General features: G+C 46.2%; 1 protein-coding gene across 2 annotated transcripts in view; it reads right to left on the bottom strand.

Annotated features, from left to right (window-relative positions):
• AXIN1 (axin 1) overlaps positions 1 to 23,772 on the bottom strand; it is a 261,999-nt gene that overhangs the window by 143,361 nt on the left and 94,866 nt on the right. The window lies entirely within an intron of this gene.

Here is a 23,772-nt window from a genome sequence, read left to right as displayed (position 1 = left end):
AAAATGCACCTGACTAGGCAGACTTGTAACATGTACAGACAGCAATAAAAACACACCACTACAAGATGGACAAACCAAATAATCCAATATATGTGTCCCATAAATAAGACAGCAATAAAGTACTCGTAGTTGCACCAAAGCATGTGGTGACATTAAACACACTTGCGGACAGGTAGACGATTTGGTTGTGGCAAGATAAAGTGCTGGTTCATAAAAATTCGACCACATTAAACATCTGAAATATCCTGTTCTTTTGCCGGCAAAATGATATACACCAAATTAGACGGACTGGTTATTACATGTGCAAACCGCAATAAAATACACCATTACAAGAAGGACAAACCAAATTATCTGACTTATGTACCCCCTAAATAAGATTGTAATAAAGTGTTCTTGATTGCATCAAAGCTTGTGGTGCTGTTAAGCACAGCTACATAAAACTAGAAGATTTCTTTGTGACACGATGAGTCCATTGCTGGGAATGCAGAGCAAACCTTTCTAGCTTTGCATGCTTGATGCTGGAGACCTGTGCTGCTTCGAGGTGTTCAAGTCGGTGGCAAAACGTAGCAAACATTGGGCTCAGAGCGGTTAGTACATTCCCAGCAACTTGGATGCATGAATCCGGAATCTAGTCGCCTTGCATGACAATTGGATTGAGTGAGCCTCTAAGAGAGCAATCACTGCAGGGAGACAAGACCTGATTTGTAACGCATTTAAAACGGACTGTAAACGTTTTTACTTGAGAGACAATAGGCCTAGGCACACGCAAATTAGTTATAGCATGCTTTCTGGGGTATAACATTATAGGCAGCAATGGCTATTAGTTCACAACTGCTTCCAGGTGGGGACCAAGTCCTTTGACGCTAATTCACCTAGGCAAAATAGCAACAGAGCAGGTTTCAGGTCCGCTGAAAAATTAAGTTAGGTATGACGGTGGGCAGAAGACGGCACAGGATGCCAGAATGGTCCACACGTGCCATTTATGGACAAACTCTGCCTTATCTACAATTCGTGAGTTAGTTACTCGCTTGAAAGTGGCATATTCCATCTATGAGCACCAGGTGTCCGCTAGCTTCAGTGCCTGAATGGCTTGGTGGGAAACGATGTGCCATGAAACTTTACTGTGTGGCTTCTTCTCCATTTCAAGCCAACACAGATGGGCTACTGTGTCTGTGGAAGATGATCTAAGCTTCCAGCTCAGTTTAACAAGTGCAATTTCCATCACTGATCCCTGGTGTAAAAGGCCAAACTCCGATCTGACCTTAGGTTGCGGGATGTGTTGCGGGAAGCCATGTAGCTTTTTGAAAAAGGTTGATAGGAGCAAATTTAGGTTGGCCGCATCACTTCCCTTCATTAATTCAGACCCGTAAATATTGGTTGGCAAAACCTTTGCACTTACGACCGGTAGTAAATGATGGTATGAAGTGCTGCGTAGCTTTTTTTGCAACAGTTTGAAAGGAAATAAACGCCTGTTCGCCGTCATTCTTCAAAAAAAAGAGGTGATCTCTGAAGGTTAGATAGGAATCCATGAAGATGGCCAGGTACTTGTAGGACTTGAGCAGACCGGTCCTAGGACGCTTGTTTCCGGTCCAGGGAGGACCTGGCAGTTCGGGCTGGACTGTTCCCATGGAGAACAGGGTCAAGACTGATTTGCATATGAATATACAAATCTGAGCTTTTAGTCTTATTCCCTGGATTCCCGCTGTTCCTGTCGAGCTGGCAGCCCTGTTTGCATACCAGATTCTTTGCCTGTTTCCTTGACTGCTCGCGGGACCCGCTTCGCGGGTCCCGCATCGTGTGGAGGAGTGTCCCTGCAGTTCTGAGCAAAAATCATCATCTACCTGTGAGAGCAGGGGCAGGGCAGGGCTGCGAGCGTGAGTGCGGGGACTCCATTGTCCAGGAGTCCCTGCTCGGCCAATTTGGAACACCTGGCCCTGCTCTCCCTGCTAGCCACGCCCCCTACGCTCACTACATTCATTAAGAACAGAGGCACTTCCCGCTGCATGGGAGCGCGCGGGAGTGCGCCCGGGAGAAGCCCAGGACAAGGGCGGGACCGTCTGTGGCCGTCCGGGGCCGAAGGAGGCCGGGCTGGGCCACCCCACTGACATTTTCTGGACTGGTATTCTGCTTTGTTGGTTGTGTTAGTAATCTAACTTGCTTTTTATTCTCTTGAGGGGTAGGAGGTTCTATAGTATGGCCTCTTCTATAAACACTCCTACCTTGTTGCCCTCTTTGAACGAGACAGGGGCTGCTATCATGGGCCCCCTAGATACCTATTTTAAACGGCTGCCTCAGGATATTGATAGGAAAATTGCCCTGGCAGAAAGACGTGCGGGACGTAGGTTGTCCATTGAGCTTCTAAAAACCTCCGTTGACAAATGTCCAGCCCAAAGTTTTCCATCATTGGTCACGCCTTTATCATCGATCACGCTGCCTGTCGCACAGGAAATCCCACACCCCTCCCCTCCAATAATTGAGCCACTGGCTATTTTTCCTTTGGAAATAGCAACCTCTACTTTGCCTGTAACCCCTCCTAGTGTTCTTACCAATCCATTCACTGGGCAGCAGCCTACAGCTCAACCCAGTGTTCTAATACATGTTGCAAAACCCAAACCCTGTTCCAAAAGGAAAAGGAGTGTAGTTTCAAAGAAATGTTATGCTCCAAAACCTCCCAAAAAATACAGGAAATTAGGAACATGTACACGACCTCGTGATATTACTGGGAGTAATCCTAGTGGGCCACAAATGGGCGAGGGAGAAGCTGTTCCATCAGGCTTAGACCCCATAGTAATAGCATCCCCTGGGACACCACCATCTAACCCGCCACTGTTCTTGGAGTTGGAAAAACGAATACGGTCCCTCCTGAACCCCTTTGAAGACAGACCTAAAAAGCTAGCTGACCAGCTAGACCACCTAGAGCAGGCCAGCCTAGATAACTTCTTTTCAACAAAATCACTAATTAAGTCCTGTCTTAAGACGGGCGAGAGTAGGAATCTCCAGCAATCCTGCTGAGCGAGATGGAAGTGCCCCCATGGTTGAATTACATTCTCCCGTGGCTAGTACTGCAACTGGCCTACGGGGGAAGGGACAAAGCTGTAAGATTACTACTGAATCGCCAGCTATCCCAAACAAAAACAATTGTGGGAAAACCAAGCCCCCTAGCACGGTGGTTAAAGGTAGCAAGGAATGCCCAAAAAATGTCACTCCTGCAAGTAATGTTATTCAACCCCTACCAAGTACCCTGATAGCTTGCCAGGGTCCTCTGGTTAGTGAAGATAGTAATTCCTGCAAAAATAGTGTTGAAACAAATAAGTCCCATGCTTCTCAAGTTCAAAACAGGGTTGGTTCTGTAACTGGTGGTAATAACAGCTTTAGGAAAAATAATGCTTCCTTGGTGTCAAAAAATGTTCCCCTTCCACGCCCTGTTGTCCCAGAACAAAGTCGATCAACACCCTGTGTGACAAAACCTCCTCCTAGGATACCCCCAATAAATCTTACCCCGGATTCTTATCCCTATGTGGCTATTCTTACCAATGTTCCACCCCTATTGGTAGGCCAAAGAGAAACTTTCCAGATGTTAAAAAATAAGGTTATGCACTGGTTAAGGGTTAATAGACCATTGCCCGGGGAAGTGGATGGTTTGATTATCGGGGTAAGAAGGGTTAACTGGATAGGATGTACCCCGAAAAACCTGGGGGGAGAATGTATTATAATCAATTTCCAAGATCCAAGGGTGGTAGGATTGATCACGAGGCCAGGTTGGAGCATTAGCAGTGGTGGGATTGGTACTGTGGATCTCACCTTTTTTTATCCAAGACCAGTTGGCGCCTATCTTGGTGGGAATAACGATCTAGGGAGTTTCAGCTTTCCTCCACAGGCAGAGGCCATCCCTTTTAATGTTCCTTTTCCACGACCAAATTTTTGTTATGACCAAGTTTATAACCCTCATGATGGGATGAAAAACTTGGGGTGGGGATGTTGACGAAAATTGGGCGATTTACTGGAAACTGGGGGCAACATGGCTAGGGGGATATATCCGAGAATTTTCTGTCATCAACCATGGATGTAATAGCAAGCCCAAAATATGTGACTATTGATGGGAAGAATGAGAATTGGAGGGGGGACAGTAGGGTGTGCATGGAAAGTTTGGGGGGTGAAGAAAGGTCTATATTAAATACTACTGTTATCCAGGGAACTGATGTTAACTCTGTGGATATTGTTGTAGACGAGGAAGGTAATTGCGAGAGCCTGACCAATCTTTCACCTATGTCAGCCGTTGAGGTGGGAACTAGTGATGGCCCTAGCCCGGGGAGGTTTTTCTCGTGGAACATCGCGGAGCTAGGTACTAGACTATTGTCCCAAAATTGGATAGACTTTGTCAACGGGTTTGAAGTGTGTCTATTTGCAATCCGATTTTCCTCCCAGGCTATTTAAACTTTTGTATTCCAGCGAGCAGAGGCCCTAGGGGTCGACCTATGGGAGGTTTAACAGTTTGGGTCAAGCAAAGTTTACTAATCAAAATAAAAGTGCTTGACCTGGGTTGCAAGGATATCCAATTGATAAGAATGGCATCGGATAAGGGGGGTGTAATAGATATTTACAACATTTATGCTAGGGGTACCAATACTGGGAATTCACCCACCCTAGAGGCCCTGTCCACTTTCCTTGAATCACAGTCCCTGGGAAATAGAGTGGTTGTGGCTGGCGATCTCAATAGGACCTTCGAACCGTTGGAGAATACGGAAAATCCGATAGGGCAAGAGGAAGATGTCCAATGGGGTATCCCGAATCTAAATCTTGCACCAGTCAAACGGTGGACAAAAGACATATTGCTACTAAATGCATTATGCTTGGAATACGGGTTGAGGACGCTTAATGGAAGGACAAAGAGCGACCAGGGAGGCATCTGTACATTCGACAATGGTCATAGTAAAAGTAGAATAGACTATGTCATTTGTAGCCTTAATCTATGGCATGGGATAGGTGATATGGAAATAAAGGGTAGATTGGAAAGCGATCTTAATCCCCTTTGTGTCACCCACACTTGGTGGACGGCTACGCCAGACAAGTTACAATCGCGTAGTGAAGTATCACCTGTTATGACCAATGATATGCGTAGAGTCAAATGGCCAAATGTGCTGGCAAATGTAGCGTCCATGGACTATATAAGCTCCGAGGTGGATACTGCAATTTCCGCCATGGAGATAGCAAATCCCGTAATACCTGGGTCCGCTTCAACGACAGCCATACATGATAAGTTCTTTTGCCTTTTAAAACCACATTTTATGAGATAGACCAATGTAAATAGAAAAGCCCCACTCAAAATTGCTAGGTGGTTTAATAAGCAGTGCAGGTTAGCTAGATTGGAACTGGGTAGAGCAATCAGAAGTAGGGACATGGTCTTGATTGGTGTAGCCAGGAAACACTACAATGTTAGTATTCGCCAGGCTAAGAAAAAGTGGGATGAAGAATATTGGGATGAATTGCTGGAAGCTTCCGGGGCAAGGGATTCCAGACTTTTCTGGAAAATTGTGAAGTGGGGCCGAGGTGGTACCCCAACAAACCCAGATAACAATGTCGATGAGGCATCCTGGGTTGAGTATTTCAAACCCCAGTACGCAGAGAATAGGGAGATTGTGGGTACAGAACCAATTCCAGTTGTATTTTGCAAGGAAAGTTTGTTTTCAAATAAAGAAGCAGAATTGGTAATTTCCTCTCTACAAGGGGGAAGGGCACCGGGTTTAGATGGGATACCCTCTGACATATTTAAAAATGATAAGGTAGGGGGGCGTGGCTAGCGGCCGAGCAGGGCGGCAGCGTGAAGTGGGAGCTCCTCACGGCATAACGACCTTTTGTAAAATCTGATAACTTAATCCGTCACAACGCCTGCCCGAAGTGGCGGTACCTGCTCAGGAACCGAAGCAGCACCTCTTGATCAGACTCCGGTGAAAATCGAGTGCCGGGAACTGCACTTCTCAACTCGTGCGCAGTGAGGCCTACGGCGAAACGGCGACATCGGCCTGGAGTCTTCATCTAACCCCGGCGGAAGTGTGACCTTCCTGGGTTGAACTCAGTAGCGACTGCCGGCCCCCCGTGGAACGGACCGTAGTGAACGACTGCTGGTGAAAGACTCTGGGGGGACCGTTGAGACCTGTGTATGAGGGCGGCTGCTCTGGCCGCGAACACCCGCAGAGAAACCACGGCGGTGGCTGGACAGTGAAAGTTTCCACACGGAGGGCGGCCCCTCGAGACCCTATCGGGCACCATTTTGGAGGTGAGGCCTGCTCGGCTCGAGCGACCCGGGACAGGAATAAGCGCACCGGGAGTGCAGACGCCTACTGGATGTAGAGGTACCGACCTGGACCTTCGTAGAGGCTGCCTTCGACACGGCCGGAGGCCCCTGGATTCCTGTAATGCGGAACGCCGCATGAAGTACTGACGGCCGACTTGAAGAACCCTCGCAACGGTCGGATGCCGATCGAGCTCTTGAGGCTGCATTACTAAGGCGACCGTGTGCGAAAGAGACTTGCAGCGGCCATAGCTACCGCCTAGTTGACGCCTAAACTCCCGGAACAGCGACGACGCGAGGCTGCTCTGCCTTGAGTCATGGCGGGCAAAGGGACCAGAAGCTCGTCGACGCAGGCGAAATTGGACAAGTTTGCTTATAGCCAGCAAGGCCACTCACAAGTCAGTGGGCGACACTCATCGGGTGCTACTCCGGACATGGATGGCACCAAAAAAGTGACGCTGGAGGATATTATGAGGACCCTCTCAGAGGTGCAAGCAACAGTGGGCTCCATTTCCTCTGAAGTTACTCTGCTGCAGGCGGACTTTCAAAAGATGACCGAGAGGGTATCTCAAGTTGAAGTGGTTACCAAATCACTTATTGAAGATACTTCTGAACTACAAATAGCAATGGAACGCATGGAAAAAGTCACCAAGATGCTACGGGAAAAGCTGGATGACCAAGAAGGGCGTTCCCGCAGGAACAACATACGCATTCTTGGCCTACCGGAAACAGAAGGAAAGGGAGCAATGGACCTCTATGTCGAAGACCTCATTAAAAATAAACTGCAGCCTAAAGGCCTGTCCCATTTTTTCTCCGTTGAGAGGGCGCACCGGGTGCCGGGTGGGACGCCCAAACCGGGAGCGACGCCGCGGCCTGTACTGACTAGACTGTTTAATTTCAGAGACAGGGACGCCATTTTGCAGGCGGCAAGAGTTTCTCCGCCAGTCAAGCTCCAAAACTCTACTCTGGCCTTCTTTCCAGATTACACAGCAGAGGTTGCCAGGCGCAGGAAGTTATTTACGGAGGTAAAGAAGGCACTACGAGACAAGGGCCTGCAATACTCAATGTTATTCCCCGCCAAATTGCGAATTGTAGCCGATGGAAAAGCATGGTTCTTTGATACGCCAGAAGTTGTGCGAGACTGGCTTGATGGATGGAGACAGGCGGGGCAACAACAGCGTCCACACAGAGACCGACCAAATCATCGTAACGACAAGCATACGAACGACAAGAGCGATCGTCCTTCACAACACGCTGAGGCTGCGGGACTAGAATCTGACTTGGAACGGGACCCTCTTGACTCTGGGCAGCCGGGTCCTATCTAGAGGTGAACTTCACAAGAGTCAACTCATGCAAACTACAGGGACCTGGAGTTGGTTAAGCTGAGAAGGGTGGGCATTAGCCGGTGCCTGTAGGGGACTCACCAACCCCACGAGCAAGTAAGATAGTAGGGAATGGGGAAAAGCACTCTGCCAAGTTGGGGAAGCGGGCGGGGAACGGTCCGTGGAGCAGGGGGGGATGGAGGGGGAGTTCGAATGTTAATGTTATTGTTATTTGTCATCACTTCTACTCTATGGTACACTACAATGCCAAAAGCCACACAATTATGGTATACTGCCACATGGTGCCGCATCTGTGTTGATGTCGGCCACCGATCGCTAGCGACAATGATTACACGACCCGATGGCCCAACAGTTAAACGTAGTGTCCGTTGAGGACGCGCCTGCGACGGCTGCCGTGCCTCCCCTACGTATGTTAACCTGGAATGTTCGGGGCTTGGGGGATAAAATTAAAAGAGGTCTAGTCTTGCAAGCGATTAAACGTCAGGGACCTGACCTAGTGCTACTCCAAGAAACACACCTTGCAGGGTCCACATGTAAAGCACTTATCAGACGTGGGTATGTTATGGCAGTACATTCAGAATTCACAACGGGATCCAGGGGCACTGGGATACTCATGAAAAAATTGTCACCTTTTCTTGTAGAATGTCGCAAGATGGACGACCAGGGTCGCTTTGCGGCATTGCACGGACAGTGGGAAGGAAGACCTTTGAATGTGGTCTCTGTGTATATCCCCCCGGCACTTCACTCAACAGCACTGCCAGCTCTTGGTAAATTTCTCCTGGACCTCCCGGAGGGGGACACAAATCTTGGAGGGGACTTTAACGCCATAATAGACCCCGTGCTAGACACCTTCCCTGTGAGAGATCGCCCAAGGGGCTCTGCCACGCTTCCTGGTGTTATAGAGGCGATGGGCCTTACAGATGTGTGGCGACAATTAAACCCAGCGACTACCCACTACACATATTATTCAGCAGTTCATAATAGCCTTTCACGAATAGACTATTTTTTATTTCTGGGGGTGGGTCTAGGATCGATAGATAAAATGGATATCCTGCCTAGGGGTGTATCTGACCACTCCCCGATATCTCTATCACTCACCACCAAAGAGAAGAAATGTGCTAGAACATACCCAATATATCCCAATTATTTGAAAATCCCTAAGATAAGGAAAAAACTTAAACAGGCGACCGTGCAATATTTCGCTGAAAATGAAGGGACCGTCTCCTCGCCCTCTGTCCTTTGGGAAGCTTATAAAACAGTCCTCAGGGGGGAAGCGATAGCAGCGATAACGGGACACAAGCGGGATTCTAGACGTGAACTCACGGAACTAGAACTAACACTTCACAACGCGAACGTTGCACACATGTCGAATCCCACACCAGAAACAACACACTTATTACAGCTCCGCCAACAGCAATACCGGGATCATCTCAAAACAACTGTCCAAAGTTATCAAGCAAACACGTTACATAGAGTATACGATGTGGGAGACAAGGCGGGGTAAATGCTAGCGTGGCTGGACAAGAGAGGAGGTAGTAACAGAGGCATACAGAGACTTTACACGCATGATGGTCAACTACAGTCACACCCTGAACAAATAGTACACACTCTGGCAAGTCACTTCCGGGACATATATACCCCGGAACGTGACGTCACAACACAGACGGCGACGATTTCCCTAGAGAATATTGCCATCCCTGCACTCGCACAAGAGGCACAGCAAGACTTAGAAACTGAACTTTTAGAAGAGGAAATTCAATTAGCGATACAAAATTTGCAGTCTGGTAAGGCGTTAGGCCCCAACGGCCTGCCTGTGGAATGGTATAAGGCGGTGGCCCCTATGCTGAGTAAACCGTTGCTGAATATGTACACTGACAGCCTTGATAGGGCGACGCTACCGCTTGATCAGCGTACTGCCACCATAGTGGCTATACCTAAACCGGGTAAACCACCGACTGCATGCACCTCCTACCGCCCCATTTCGTTGCTTAACGTGGAGGCGAAAATCCTCGCAAAGATCCTGGCCAGCCGTCTGACACAACACCTTCACACGCTGATACACCCTGACTAGTCAGGCTTTATGCCCCACAGGAGCACGGCAATGAATCTCAGGAGGGTCCATAGGGTGGTGGCGCGTGCACACCTTCTTACTGAGCAGGCGGTGATCCTTTCCCTCGATGCCAAAATGGCTTACGACCTAGTGGAATGGGAGTATCTATTTGCAGTGCTTACTCGTATGGGCTTTGGACCGAAATTTAGAGCATGGGTACGCCTGCTGTACACGTTACCGGTAGCGCAGGTGGTAGCAAACGGACACATTTCAGTGTCGTTCCCACTGAAGCGGGGGACTAGACAGGGATGCCCGTTGTCTCCTTTGCTCTTCGCCCTGGTGCTTGAACCATTGGCAATCCTTATTAGAACAACGCCGCTGTTTCGAGGTATCAAGTGGGAGGAGGGGTGAGAAGATAAGATCTCCCTATATGCAGACAATATGCTCATCTACATGGTTGACGCTGACAGCGGAATCCCTGCCCTGCTTCACCTCTGTAACACACACGGGGAGTCGTCGGGTTATACCCTGAACTGGTCAAAATCTGTGGTATATGTGCTCAAGGGCCCGGCACCATTGTTGCGGGAGGACTGCCCCTTGGCGTTAACAACAAACTCCTTTAAATATTTGGGTATTTTCATTACCGGAAGTCCCGCTGACTTCTTTGCCGCAAATTTAAAGCCACCTACGGAACGTTTACGTGCTGACGTTAAACACTGGGCGACTTTGCCCCTGACCCTTCTGGGAAGGGCGGCTTTGTACAAAATGATGGCACTCCCCAGATTCTTATATGTCTTGGAAAATACCCCTTATTTGGTTGCACCACGCTATTTTAAGCAGATTGCGGCGCTGGTCTCCAGCTTACTCTGGAATAATGGCCCGGCACGTATCGCCCATGATAAACTGGTGAAGAGTTGGTACGAGGGAGGGATCGCACTACCCAATGTACAATTATACTACTGGTCGGCCCAACTTAAGATAATCAATCAATGGGTCCATACCCCACGTGAGGACCCGGAGTATAAAGCGGACTGGTCTCAACTAGGAACAGACGGCATGCTTTCAGTCCTATACAACAAATCCCAGGTTGGAAAACTGATTGGCCCGACGCAACACACAGCTGCATTGTGGCATAAAGCACAAACACGATTGGGCTGGGCAGGGAAACTCACCAGACTGACACCACTATGGGATACAAAATCATTGGGAAACCTCAGATTATGTAAAGGTTTTACACAGTGGGACCGCATAGGAATCTCCACGATAGGGGACCTGTGGGAGAAAGGCACAGTGATTGCATTACCACAACTCCAACAGCAATACGGTTTAGGCCCCAACAAGACGTTTAGGTACGTACAGATACGCCACGCACTACTCCAAGCAATTCCACCAGATACTGAACTACCAGAGTCGTCGCCACTGGAAGACAGACTGCTGACGGATTATATGCCTCAGAGTGCAACTTCTCTTACATATAAAAAGTTAGTCAACAACCTGGCGGACCCCACATTACACCTTAAGGAGAAATGGGTAAGGGACATAGGGGAGGTTGATGAAACGGAATGGAATGAAGCGCTAGCCTCACCGAGGGAAGTGGGCATATCGGCGAAATTCAGATTAGTACAACTCAAAATTCTGCACCGAGTTTACTACACGAGAACATTACTTCACAGGATACAACGGACACCACACCCATTTTGCCTCAGGGGATGCGGTAGGAAGGGAACCTGTACCACACTCTATGGGAATGCCCGTTGATACAAGAGTACTGGAAACAGATTATGCGAACTGTTTCTCAAGCAATTAAGGTGTCTGTCCTGCCTGAACCTCGAAAGTGTTTATTGAACATTTGGGACCCCAATGATCTGGACAGGTATGGACTGTTGTGGGTCACGCTAGCCATTACAGTAGCCAAGAGGGACATAGCACAAAAATGGGGTGTTCCAGAACTGCCTACAGCAACTCGATGGGCCAAGAATATGGACTTGTTGATGGTAACGGAAAGGGCGGTGTTTGTGCTCAGGTCATGCCCCCGGAAATGGAACAAGATCTGGGCTCCCTGGAACACTTATAGAGGAGAAATCTGTGAACCTTTGCCAGAGAACGAGGATCTAGATTCTGAGGAGGAGGATGATTAGGAGGGTGGGTGTTTAGTTCTTCATGCACCGGGCTGTCACACGATTATGCTTTCTCAGGAACCGAATTTTAATTAAACTGAATGGCTGCTAAATGTTGAAGTGTACAGAAGACACACTATACATGATGACAAATACTTTGATTTTCTTTACCTTTTGTTTTTTCTTGTACTGCTTTTAGAAAAACTTTCACACATTATTGAACATGACATTAAGGTTAGAGGGGGACACCTTAGATAGAACTGAGACAGATTAGTACCGTTCCAAATACTGTAATAAGGGCAATTGCTGTTATAAATCCGTGTACCTGTTGGGACTATATTTACTACATGTTCGAGCACGCATTACCATACTGTATTACCAGTCTAATATGAAGTAGAACCACATTGAATCCTTCTGCAATATTGTGTATGTCACTGATGCCTTCATGTCAATAAAGATTTTCCCCCCCAAAAAAAAATGATAAGGTACGGTGGGCCAGGTATGTGACCCTACTGGGAAACGCCGTAGCTAAAGGGGCTGTAATCCCAGAAATATGGAAGGGGGCAATAATTATACCCATCTACAAGAAAGGTGATCGGTCACTCCCGGCCAATTACAGGCCGATAAGTTTGATTGCCACTGTCCAAAAAGTGGTGGGGAAGATGGTGGTAAACAAGCTTATGGACTGGGTAGAGGAGAACAATGCTCTCTCCCCTTACCAGGCAGGTTTTAGGCGGGCGACCAGCACGGTAGATCAAATATTTCGTTTTACTATGTTGCGGTGGGGGACGGTGCTCCTTGGCGAGGGCAGCCTATATGTCGCTTTTGTAGACTTGAGGGCTGCATTCGACCTGGTCCCAAGGAGCAAGCTTTGGGCAGTTTTGAATGGGATAGGGGTCCCACCTGAGTTGCTCACCCTGATAATGCGACTCCATGAGTGCAACTTTGCCAAAGTCCAATGGGGGAGGAACGGAGAATCTACTGCTGATTTTCCTGTCGAGCGGGGTGTAAGGCAGGGATGTGCAATGGCACCCCTGCTCTTCTCCCTATTCATTAATGGAATTGTGGATAGGATGTTGGACGCAAGTGTGGATGCACCTTCGCTAGCGGGCATCAGGGTCCCGATCCTGATGTTCGCTGACGACACCCTAATTGTGTCCAAAACCCCAGCTGGACTGCAGCGTGCCCTAAATATATTTGACACTTTTTGCAGGGAGCATGACCTTGTTAATGCTGGAAAAACTAAGCTGATGGTTTTCTCCCAAAGGCGCAGACCTCAACCAAGGGTATCTCTGAATAACATTGAGCTCGAGGTAGTAAATGTTTTTACTTACCTTGGGGTAGAGATATCGAGCAAGCCTGGTTGGTCTCGCCATATAGAAAAGGCGGTATTAAGACACCAGCAGATTGTAGGGGCGCTTCGGTTAGAGCAAGCTAAATCAAAAACTAGGCCAATAAAACCGGTCCTCATTGTTTATGATGCCAAAGCTATAGGGTCAGCCCTGTATGGGGCAGAAGTATGGGGTTTTGAGAGGTTCCCTACTCTACAAATATCACAGAATAGGTTTCTGAGGGGAATTACGGGTCTCCCCCAGAGCGCGCCATTAATCCCGCTTGGCTTTGATCTAGGGAGGAGATCGGTTAGTGACCGTGCTCGACTAAGGCCTATCCTCTATTGGAGACGGCTTTGGACAACCCCAGAGATCCGACACTATGCTGATGGGTTTTTAGCCTTAATTAAATCAGATACTTTCCATAAAATATCATGGTTGAAGACACTCATGGTTGTTCTTGGTGAGCTTGGTCTCCCTAATCTTTGGGAAAACCCCTTTGGGGAAGTATTCCCAAGCAAAAATACTATCAAGACTATCTATTGGGATTACGTAGAAGAAAGACTCTGGAGGAGCACACAATCTGAAACAATGGGGGGTAGATTTCTGGAAATTAAAACGAGACCTGTATTAGAAAAATACTGGGACAGTATTTCTGTACCGATAGACAGGAAGTTATTTTTCCAGTTAATGTCAGGCTCCCTCCCCTTGAGGTCATTGACGGGTAGGTGGAGGAGTTCGAATACCTCATGCTGCCCGGTGTGTGGTGCACTTCACAAAAGCATAACCCACTTCTTATTTTTGTGTGAAGCCTATGCAAACCAAAGGAGAGCATGGCTGGCCCCAGTTTGTAGAAACCTCGGGGTATCTAGCGGTGTTGAGGGGTTGAGAATTATTTGTACCTCCACTGACATGCCCATTGTGCTGGGAACAGCAAAGTACTTGGGGTGGGCATGTTCCATTAGGCGGAGGGCTTTACCTCCCAATATGAATTGAAATTTTATAGTAGTTTTATTATTCTTCTTGTTAAAGCTTGCACAACTGTTCAAAATGTATTTTTATGTATGAATATGGATTTTAACTACAATGTATTTTAAAATGTATATTTGTGCTTTTATGAGTCTATACCTCGAATAAAGCTTTTTCAATTCAATTCAAAAATTCAATTCACAAATCTGAGCACTCAATCATGTATACAATAGTGTCATATTAGTAGTCCACTTTAATCCAAGTGTTCAGTTCAGGCCCAGATGATATAGTGCATACTTCACCTTGAGTTTGTGGTACATATCATTTCCAGTTTTATTAAAAAAGGAGACGATCCAATACAATTGTTCAAAGCGATGAGCAGCTGGATAATCAGCTTAGAAACAACAAGCCAACACATGGCGGCCCACGCTACTCGAACACGAGGAAACAAGAATACTTGGATCAAAGTGGACTACTAATAAGACACTATTGTATACATGATTATTTGAGTACTCAGATTTGTATTTTCATAACGTTTGCTCTTCTTTGGGAGGGCATTGTAAGATTGTGATAACCAAACCTTTCCTAGGAGCACCACTTATACTTTGTATTTGCTATTTACTTCCCCCTAAATAAGAGTGCAGTTCACCTTTTTTGCTGTATACCTTGTTACCATACCCTTTTACACCGATTTGCATATGGCTGATTCGAAACTGGGGTGTATTAGTGAGAAGAGGAACGATGATGAATTAAACCCCAATCTGTTACTGGGGGAGAGTGTCTGAAAAGTTTCAGCGAACCGTCCATCATCTTATTGTGTCTTTTATGTTCGCTCTAAGTGGCCAGGGAATGCCCTGACATTGGTCCCTTGCTCACATTGCCACTGGACCTGGCGGATGAGAAGTTTTTTTTTCCAACTTATTTTTATTGCAATGCGACATTATTGTCACAGAACATGTACATATTACAATTCTTACAATCTGCCCATAAGGCTATTTTAGAGGTTTACATCTTGCCATGTTATTCAAGAGCCCACTCTCTCGTTACTGACCCCTGACAATGGGCGTAAAGTCACTATATGGTGCTCCGAGGTCTGCACACCTTGGAGCAAATATGTGCAGCAGTATTCACTTACAATGAGAACGCAGTAATTACGTATCAGTATAGAAGAAAAGGAACAAAAGAATACAAAAGACAACTTTTTGCAGCGACTGTCAACGGAAATACCTACTCATGATTACCATATATCGATTTGTCGATCCATCCATCATCTTATTGCGTTACTCGCATGACTTGACCAGTTCTAACACATGACCACATGCACAAGATCCTTAATTTAGAAGAGGAATTCGAGGAGCAGACCACTTTAGCTTTGTTATGATTTAATTTCAGCCACAGTTTTTAGGTATATCCCACCAGTTGATTAATACAGCACTACAGAGCAACAGAGCAATCCGCATTTGAATGAGCAAGACAACATCTTCGGCATATTGAAGGCTTAACCGCCGTACCTGGGAGAGCTGGGGGGTTAAGGGGGGTGGTTGTTCACCACTTGGGCCAGGTGACTGTCACGGTCGGCCATATAGATGTTAAATAAGCAAGACGCCAAAAGGCAGCCTTGCTTCAAGACTATTTGGATGCTGATCTTCATGTAATTCCCTGGCCGTTGCCGACCTTGATTTGTACCAAAGTGTTGGTATACAAGTTGATGATCGCATCAATTAATTTTGGGTGGCACTCCATAGCGAGCCACTTTTTCCCCAAAGACACCCTCTTAGAACCTTATCAAAGGACGACTTTAGATCAACGAAGCAGGCGTACAATTAATTTCTTTCTTGCCTTTTCTGCAAGAAGAGTGACAGCTAGCAGATTTATTGTTGTATTCCTGCCTGCTCTGCAGCCAGCCTGGGGTTTGGGATGATGTTTGCCTTTATGACCCAAACCTCCAGGTCCAAAAACAACTTTAAAAAGAAGAGCTTTGCTTCTACATCAATAAGCACAATCAGTCTGTAATTTGCAGGGTTGGACTGTGCCCCCGATTTATCAATTGGATAGAGTATGCTACAGCACCAAGAATCTAATATAAAACTGGTGAGAAAAGTGTGGTTAAACAAAGGTGTAAAATGTGTGGCCCAGAATAAAATATCTTTCAACATGAGTATGGCCTGCGTATTGTCCAACAGGGGACACTGAGCTTGCAAGGATCAAGAATCGCCTGGTTAACAGGCAAGGACATGTGCTGCTGCCCATAGATAGCGGATAGCTTTGTGGCTGAATTGACCCATATTGGTGTAGTGCCATTTGCAATACCCATTTGCCGTTGGACTTGCTCTTCCCTTGGGACTTTCGCACTGGCATGCAGTTGCGGCTGCTGAACTTCCAGCTTTACAATGGTAGATTCGCCTGAGCCTCGTGCTTCTTGGAGTCTTTTAATTTGTAAGCCCTCCCAGGCTGCTCTTGCCACTGGAGGCAGCAGTGTCAACAGCAAAGTGCTTGGATAACGCACTGGTTCCAGAGCCCCATCGTAAAAATTGCTCTATGTTCGGCTAAACCTGGTTTGCTATAACTACGTCAGACCAAGTAAATACTGTGATTTCTATTCCCGATGTTAACGGATTGGGCTTAAATTAAACAGCTTTGATATGGTTGGTTCTTAGGTGGCTGGGGCCTTGTTTTATTGTTAAATTAGTTAAAGTTTTACAATATCCTGCTCTCTACAAACTGAGGACTCAGAATAAAATGCATTTAAAACATCAGATATATAATCACCATAAAAATTCCCATTCGTAATTTTCTATAAGTGCATTGCCTACCATTAAAAGTAACAAATAGTACTTTGACAAGGAATAAAGCGGCAAAACATTATCCTAAAACACTTGTAACCGCTAAGAATCCTTCATAGTAATAATGTCCTTGAGATTAACTATGACCATTTTTAAATATAGTCAATTCATAGCTGCTGATTTAAATCGACATAATCTTGTGAGCTCCTTTTTTTTTTACAGCCAGCTTTGAGATCTTTGTACAGCTGCAGTTCAGAGGTGTGTACGACGACAGAAAGCATGCAATTACAGCTTCCCGGCATGTACGAACTCCCCTCTGACTAAAGAGTGTTTTTAACAGCCATTTCCTTGCCATTTGGATTTTATAGAACTGAATCATTTCTAACCTCACTGTGCCCTGACTGTAATCATCGTCCTGTCTTGGTTGGTCACCCGCCTTTGGATTAGAGGTCATGTTCCATCTGGATCTTTAGCAGGTTGGATATAAATTGACACGAGCGGCAATGCAGATGTCTTGGTGTACCGACGGTGTGGGAGGCTTGAAACACAGCTGGTCTGTTGAACATAATGAATACAGAGAATCTGATTTAGTTTCTTCTCGCAAAGTTATTGCTCTGGGTATTACTAATGATGCTTCCTTAGCTCCAATGTGTGCTTCTTCACACTGGAAGGGAGATGGTAGCTTTGCTTTGCAGATAGAATTGGCTTTTGGAAGATCATGAATTTTCTGCACCGCCAGAGGATCAGAATTGGGCTTGTATGAGCTACCTAGGGCCCCTGTCAAGAGGGTTATATTGCTGGGTCACTGGTTTGACTGAAATATTCGTTACAGAGGGTTTCTTGAATTAACTGTTTGATCACGCAGGGAGACCGGAGAGACCGGGGATTCTATCCCCATTTCCTCTAAATGACGAATATAGTAGTCTACTGGATTTTCCTCATTATTGTAGCACCTTAGAGCAGTTAGCCTTCTGTTGTTTCTCGCTTTCCTGAGACGCTTGGTTCTCTCTTTGAGAGGGATCTTCATGGGCCTTGTAGATGGGCATTACATTTCTGCTCTCCCCGAAAGATGGATGGTTGTGACTGGCTCGATGGGGCGCAGATTGGTGGTTGCCTCCTAACCCGGTTTTGCTTCTGGCTCTGTCCCATCCTTCCAACTGTCCTTATTGGTGGACAAATATGATGGACCTGGACATGGTGGCTTAAGATGTTGGTGTTCGCCCAAATTCGAGGCAAAGGTTTGAAGAGAGTTATGTAAGACATATTTTTTCTGTGAAGGTTTAGTAACGTTGGGGGCTTTTACTTACTCTATTATTTCAGATAGGAAACTTGGGACCGTTGTGAGTCCAAGGCCGATGCACATTGGCATGAGTGGTAAGATGGTGCTTTGTTTCATATAGAAGCCCCAATATAGGCATGATTCTAGATGCCCTTATATAGGCATGACCCTTCACCTACACTAGATCCCTACACTACACAATAACAGGCTCTGAGGATTGAACCTTATCTAGTTTCAGTTCTGGTATAACATCTCCGAAGGGCTCAAACATTATGTATGAGCATTCATGAGGGTTCTTGGAAACGAAGCAGACACTACATCGCCGGCATAATATCTATGTACAAGATTCATCCCTTAGGTCTTGCTCAGTTCGACAATAACCCATACAAACCGAAAAAGGGACCAAGAAGCCCTAGATACTTTCTGTATAAATACAGCACATCTTGCTAGTATTAGGGAGAGGGAACCGAGACGTCCAGGCCGACACACTGACCAGAGACGCTGAGGCAAGGGAAAAAGGGTTGCCTAAGGCAAGGCGATGGATTAGAGCGAATAATGACAAAGAAACCAACGAGAAGGATACATACAAGAAACAATGACATACAAAGATTGGATATTCAATTATTTAATTTATAGAAAAATAGTCAAATATTTTATATAGGAATGTTGCTATATATATTTAACATACATTTCTTGGCATGAATTGATCATGAGTTAAATTTACATAGCAGTGCTAACCAAGTAATGCAATTATTGTTGTTGTGCTTATTCTCTGCAATACAATGTTTGAACTGAGTTGATCTGGGCGTAGTTAACAATAGAATTTGTTTGGGAATAAAAAAAAAAACAGGAACATTTGCATGAACTGGCGGTCTATTATACCGTTCTTTCCCAAACTCAGAGACGCTGAGGCTCCTGCATGCAGACGCTCCAGCTGACAGTGGTCTAAACCTCCCTTGGGGGGTGTCCAACTCAAGACCAGGATGGGCTCCTACATTCTCACACTTCAGGTAATGGGGCTCGACTAAATGTTAGAGGGATTCTTGGCCTTTACACTGATGGATTCTGGGCCTTTACACCAACTCACATGCTAGGTACACTTAGGTACATCTAGTTAGGCATCGTAGGAGTTACGCGCACTTTTATCATGCATTTTATATTCATGTATTTATTTATGCTTATTGCAAGATGGTAGAGCTATACTATTAGTGTATATTCATTGTACTGCTAATCATCTAGCTCTGCTATTGTCTAACGATTCTCGCTGCACATCTATTTTACACAAGAAGAACAACTGTGCAATAAATACTTCTTTTAACTCGCCCGACTGTTTCTTCTGTGTAACTCTCTGAGACCGAATAAGTGAGCACGAGTGACTGAGCGAAAAAGTAGTACATGGTTTCCACGATTCTGAGAGATGAGAGTTGTCATGTTCTAAGGTTGCCAGAAACTATTCTTTCCCCGATAAGAGAAGACACTAGTGGCACTGTTAGCTAGCTAATACAAAACAGGCTAACATTTCTCTAAGGGGGTGCTCAGAATCAGTCTGCCACCAAACCCGCAGTGTATGTTATTCAAACGCACAAATCCTGTATAAGGCATATAGGGACTACACGACAATGTAGCCAGATCTTGCTGTACTCTCTTGATCGAACCATTTAAGTCTGCAACTTGTGTTCAATGTCTAGGACGTACACCACCAGGGCATTTAATAAATCCACCTTCTTTTCCAATTTATCCGAGTGGAAGCTTAAGGTCGAGAATATCATCTACATGTTACTGAGCAGAAAGGACCTGATTGAGATTGGAGGGGTAGGGTTTATTTGGAGGGGAGAGAGCCTCTCAGTACCGCAAGAAGATGCATTTGCTTATTCCTCATTGAGTACTGCTCACTATGACCCCCCTCATCGACAGTCCTGCTACTGAGGCTAATTTCTGTTAGAGAAATTGGTTTCTCAAATGGCAATTTGTTGGGGGAGAGCAGCAAGTTAAAATCGCATTTCAACCAGGGTTGTCTGATGTGCTGTGCTGGTCAATGAATCATTCGATGGGCTGGTCAAACAGACTTAAGAGCATCTCCTGCCATACTAAAGAGTCTTCAGGGACCTCGTTCAATAACGCATAATGAAGTCTATTTGTAGTGGATTATGCAGGGCTCATTCGGAGCTGTGAGTGGTTAACCTCTTCACCCCGCACCCCCAACAAGAAAACCCCCGGTCCTCGACACCTCAAGGGTACTGAAACTTCCAACAGATTTCCATGGATGATCTACATCCTGCTCGGATGCGTGTACCTGGACCCGAGTCTGGGTGTGAGCTTCGGTTAGTTGAGCTTTGGGGAAGTTACAAGGATGCTGCACATGCTCATGTTCGTACTTATGCTCACACAATAACCCGGAAGGAAGCTCCTGTAATTGCTTAAGTGTAAGGATTTCCTGAGATGCGGTTGGATGGTACTCTTTGGTGCAGGGCTTTAAAAAGTCTGTAATCTTTGCTTTTCTTGGGCCCCGTGAAAAAGTGAAGAGAGTTGAGTTTGCGGTTCAGTCTGCACTGCTTATCCCCTCAGCTGTCTCTGCTACCGGTGTGAAGGCCCCAAGGTTTTTTTTAAACTTTATTTAGCATTTTATTAAAGACAAAGCACGGCACTGTGTTCAGTCAAATACCATCACAAGTACAATTACGAGGCGTTTCTGACATAACTTTCTCCTAGGTGGAGTTCGTGAAGTAAAATGAGATATACAATACATATAATACATATATGGCCAATCTCGAGCGCTCCGTCACTTCTCGTGTCCACAAATACACCCATGTCATCCCCCTGATGGTGTGCGTCAACATAGCATGACATTTTAGTTCTAGGAATCAGGTATCACATACACTTTGTTATTGATGTATAATTGATCCATTCTAGCCCACTCCTGTTGGGACTATACCTTGCTCCTTTTGGGTGGGGGGGATCCGGTTGTTGTGCCGATAGGAAGGTTCTGAAGAGGTCCCACATGTCTTTAGGTCTGGAGGATGGAGGGATTGTACTGGCATACAGTTCACTCTTCATAGAGCAGGATGCTAAGCTATGGAGCCAGCCTTTTATTGTTGGTGTCCGCTTGCCGCCCCCAATGTATGGCGAGTTCCCTTTTAGCCAATAGCAGACAAATGGCAGCAAATCTGCAAACTTTAGGGGGCAACTGGATGACGTATCCTAAGAGGACAATCTCTGGTAGGAGGTTCATCGGCACCTGAATCATGCTGCTTATCGACTTGTGTACTTCTACCCAAAAAGTGTGTATGCGTGGGCATGTCCAGGCGAGGTGCGCAAAGTCTGCTTGCGGGGAATTGCACCGCTGGCAATGGTGTGATCTAGTGGGGTCTATCCTCTGCGCCCTGGCTGGGGTGACGTAAATTCTGCGTAGGAACTTTAAATGAATCAGTTTATGGCGGATATTTAGGAATACAGTTTTTGTCACCGCGCAGCAAGCCATCCATTGCTTGTCAGTTATTGGGTTACCCAAATCTGTTTCCCAAGCGCTGCGTTCCCTATCATCGTTAACTGGGATAAGGTCGGTGCACGTCTTGTAGAGCTGGGATATAAGATGGACCCCTTTGCTACTACATATCACAATTGTGAATGGGGGGAAACTCGGAGGCTCAAGAGGGTAATCTGGGAAATGAGCCAGCAGAGCTGAATGTAGTCTCGCCAAGACAAATCTGTCCATAAATGTAATGTCTGGAAATGAATGAAGACACATCACCTGGATCGAAAATGTGGCCTGTCAGAAACAAGTCACCCATTTTGGCAATGTTAAATTTAGTACAAGTCTTCTGTACCAGCTTTTCGCCCGTTACAGGTAACCATTTGGGGTTAGGGAGCAGGAGGGCAGAGGAGTACATCGACTGGGAATTTGTAATACGCCCCAGTTTAGTTCATGCCCAGCTGATTGTGGAGACCGGCTGAATGTCCTTGGGGTCTTTAGGGATGCCCAGGGGCAGTACGGTAGCCAAGCTGTCCGGTAAAACAAAATCCGATTTCGGACGCAGGAAGGGGATTCTGGCATCCGGGTGATACCACGCCTGTGCAAAGCTGCATTGCGCGGCCAGATAATAAAATTGTAAATCAGGGACCCCATACCATCCTCTATCGCAGGGGAGCGCCATTATCTTACCATTTACCACATACCATACATTTCTCTGCACACCTCACTCAGATTTCTACAGAGGATCTATTCCCGAATGACTATTTGCATGGCACCCCCCCCCCCATTCTTTCTTATTGAAAGTAACTTCGAGAAATATTTGAAATTTGAACTTGCACTTGATTGATCGGGCTAACTAAGACCTCTTTTCCTGTCCTGAGTCTTCCATTTGCTGAGTCAGCTTTTTCTACTGACCTTCTGTATACCTTACTGGCTTACTCTGTAGGCACTACCATATGTCTGTCTTGATGAAGACCCCAGATGATTTATCTATTTGGGGGTAAAAATGTTAAAATCGCATGGGCCTACCCATATAATTGCATGTTGGATACCCAACCTCAAATGCTCATATCATTGTGTTAGTTTCAATCTTAAACTCCATGGGTACTGGCCCATTGTACTTATTGTAACTATGTATTTATCCTTGAACTATATTTCACTTCTCACTGCGCAGTCACTTGCAGCACCTGCTGTATGGATACAGCTTGATGACCAGTCTCTTGAAATTAACACTTCAAATTAAATTAAAAAACTGAAACATTGGCATCACTAGTTGTACATGTTCCTTTCATTGTGTAAAAAGCGTTTGATGTATTCTATTGTTTCTTTAAAAAAACAATGACTTCACTTTTCGTTGTTAAAAATGTTTACAAAAAAGGTTTCCTTGAATAACCCTTGTTCAGTATTAGCAGCCTGCTCAACATAGGACTCACTCCTGCTCCTACAGTGCTAATGGGTGACTCAAGCAGATCGAGCATGTTAAGCAGATCGAGCAGTTCAAACAGATCAATAAGGTCATCGCTGAATGTCGACGGCAGCCTGAAATGGGAAGAGTAATGGGCAGATGACTCCTGCTCCGCCACGGCCGTCTGAGGGGTGACAGCAGCCTGCGTCAATAAATGGTAGGCTATGCTGGGCTGCGCATATCCAAAGACCGACCAAAAAGTCAAATTAATTCAATATAAAGCGGACCCCCACTGATAAGGCTGGCACTGAAAAAGCTTGGGTCCCTCGCTCGCTGGTAGAACAGAACAGGAGGAGGGATTTCACAGGAGGGTGCAAGGCGCGCCGGGACATAGCCCAGTCGCTTCCACGCCAACTCCCGACTCAACCCTCACCAACGTCTGCTAAAGCTAGCCACGCCCAGACAGCACACAAGCCATCAGCCCAACTGCCTCGACCCTCGCAGCGTCTGCCCCTCATCTTGCAACTGAACTCTCGAGTGGCCATTCAGGTTTTTCCTTCGGCTGAGCGCCTTCCAGCGGCTTACAGACAGCGCATCCTCTCCCAGAACGCCCCCTGGGTACAGCGTCAGAAGTAGCATGAACCAGTTAAACAAAATAATTGGCCTTGGCCTGCAACTTTTATGCTTAACTGCTCTTAAAAATCAGTTTCAAAATTTGTCCTGGCTCAGTCTCCGAC

This window comes from Lissotriton vulgaris, chromosome 10 (genome assembly GCF_964263255.1).
Source record: "Lissotriton vulgaris chromosome 10, aLisVul1.2, whole genome shotgun sequence".
In the NCBI taxonomy this organism is placed as follows: Eukaryota; Metazoa; Chordata; class Amphibia; order Caudata; family Salamandridae; genus Lissotriton; species Lissotriton vulgaris.
This window is presented reverse-complemented; position numbering and strand designations above follow the sequence as displayed.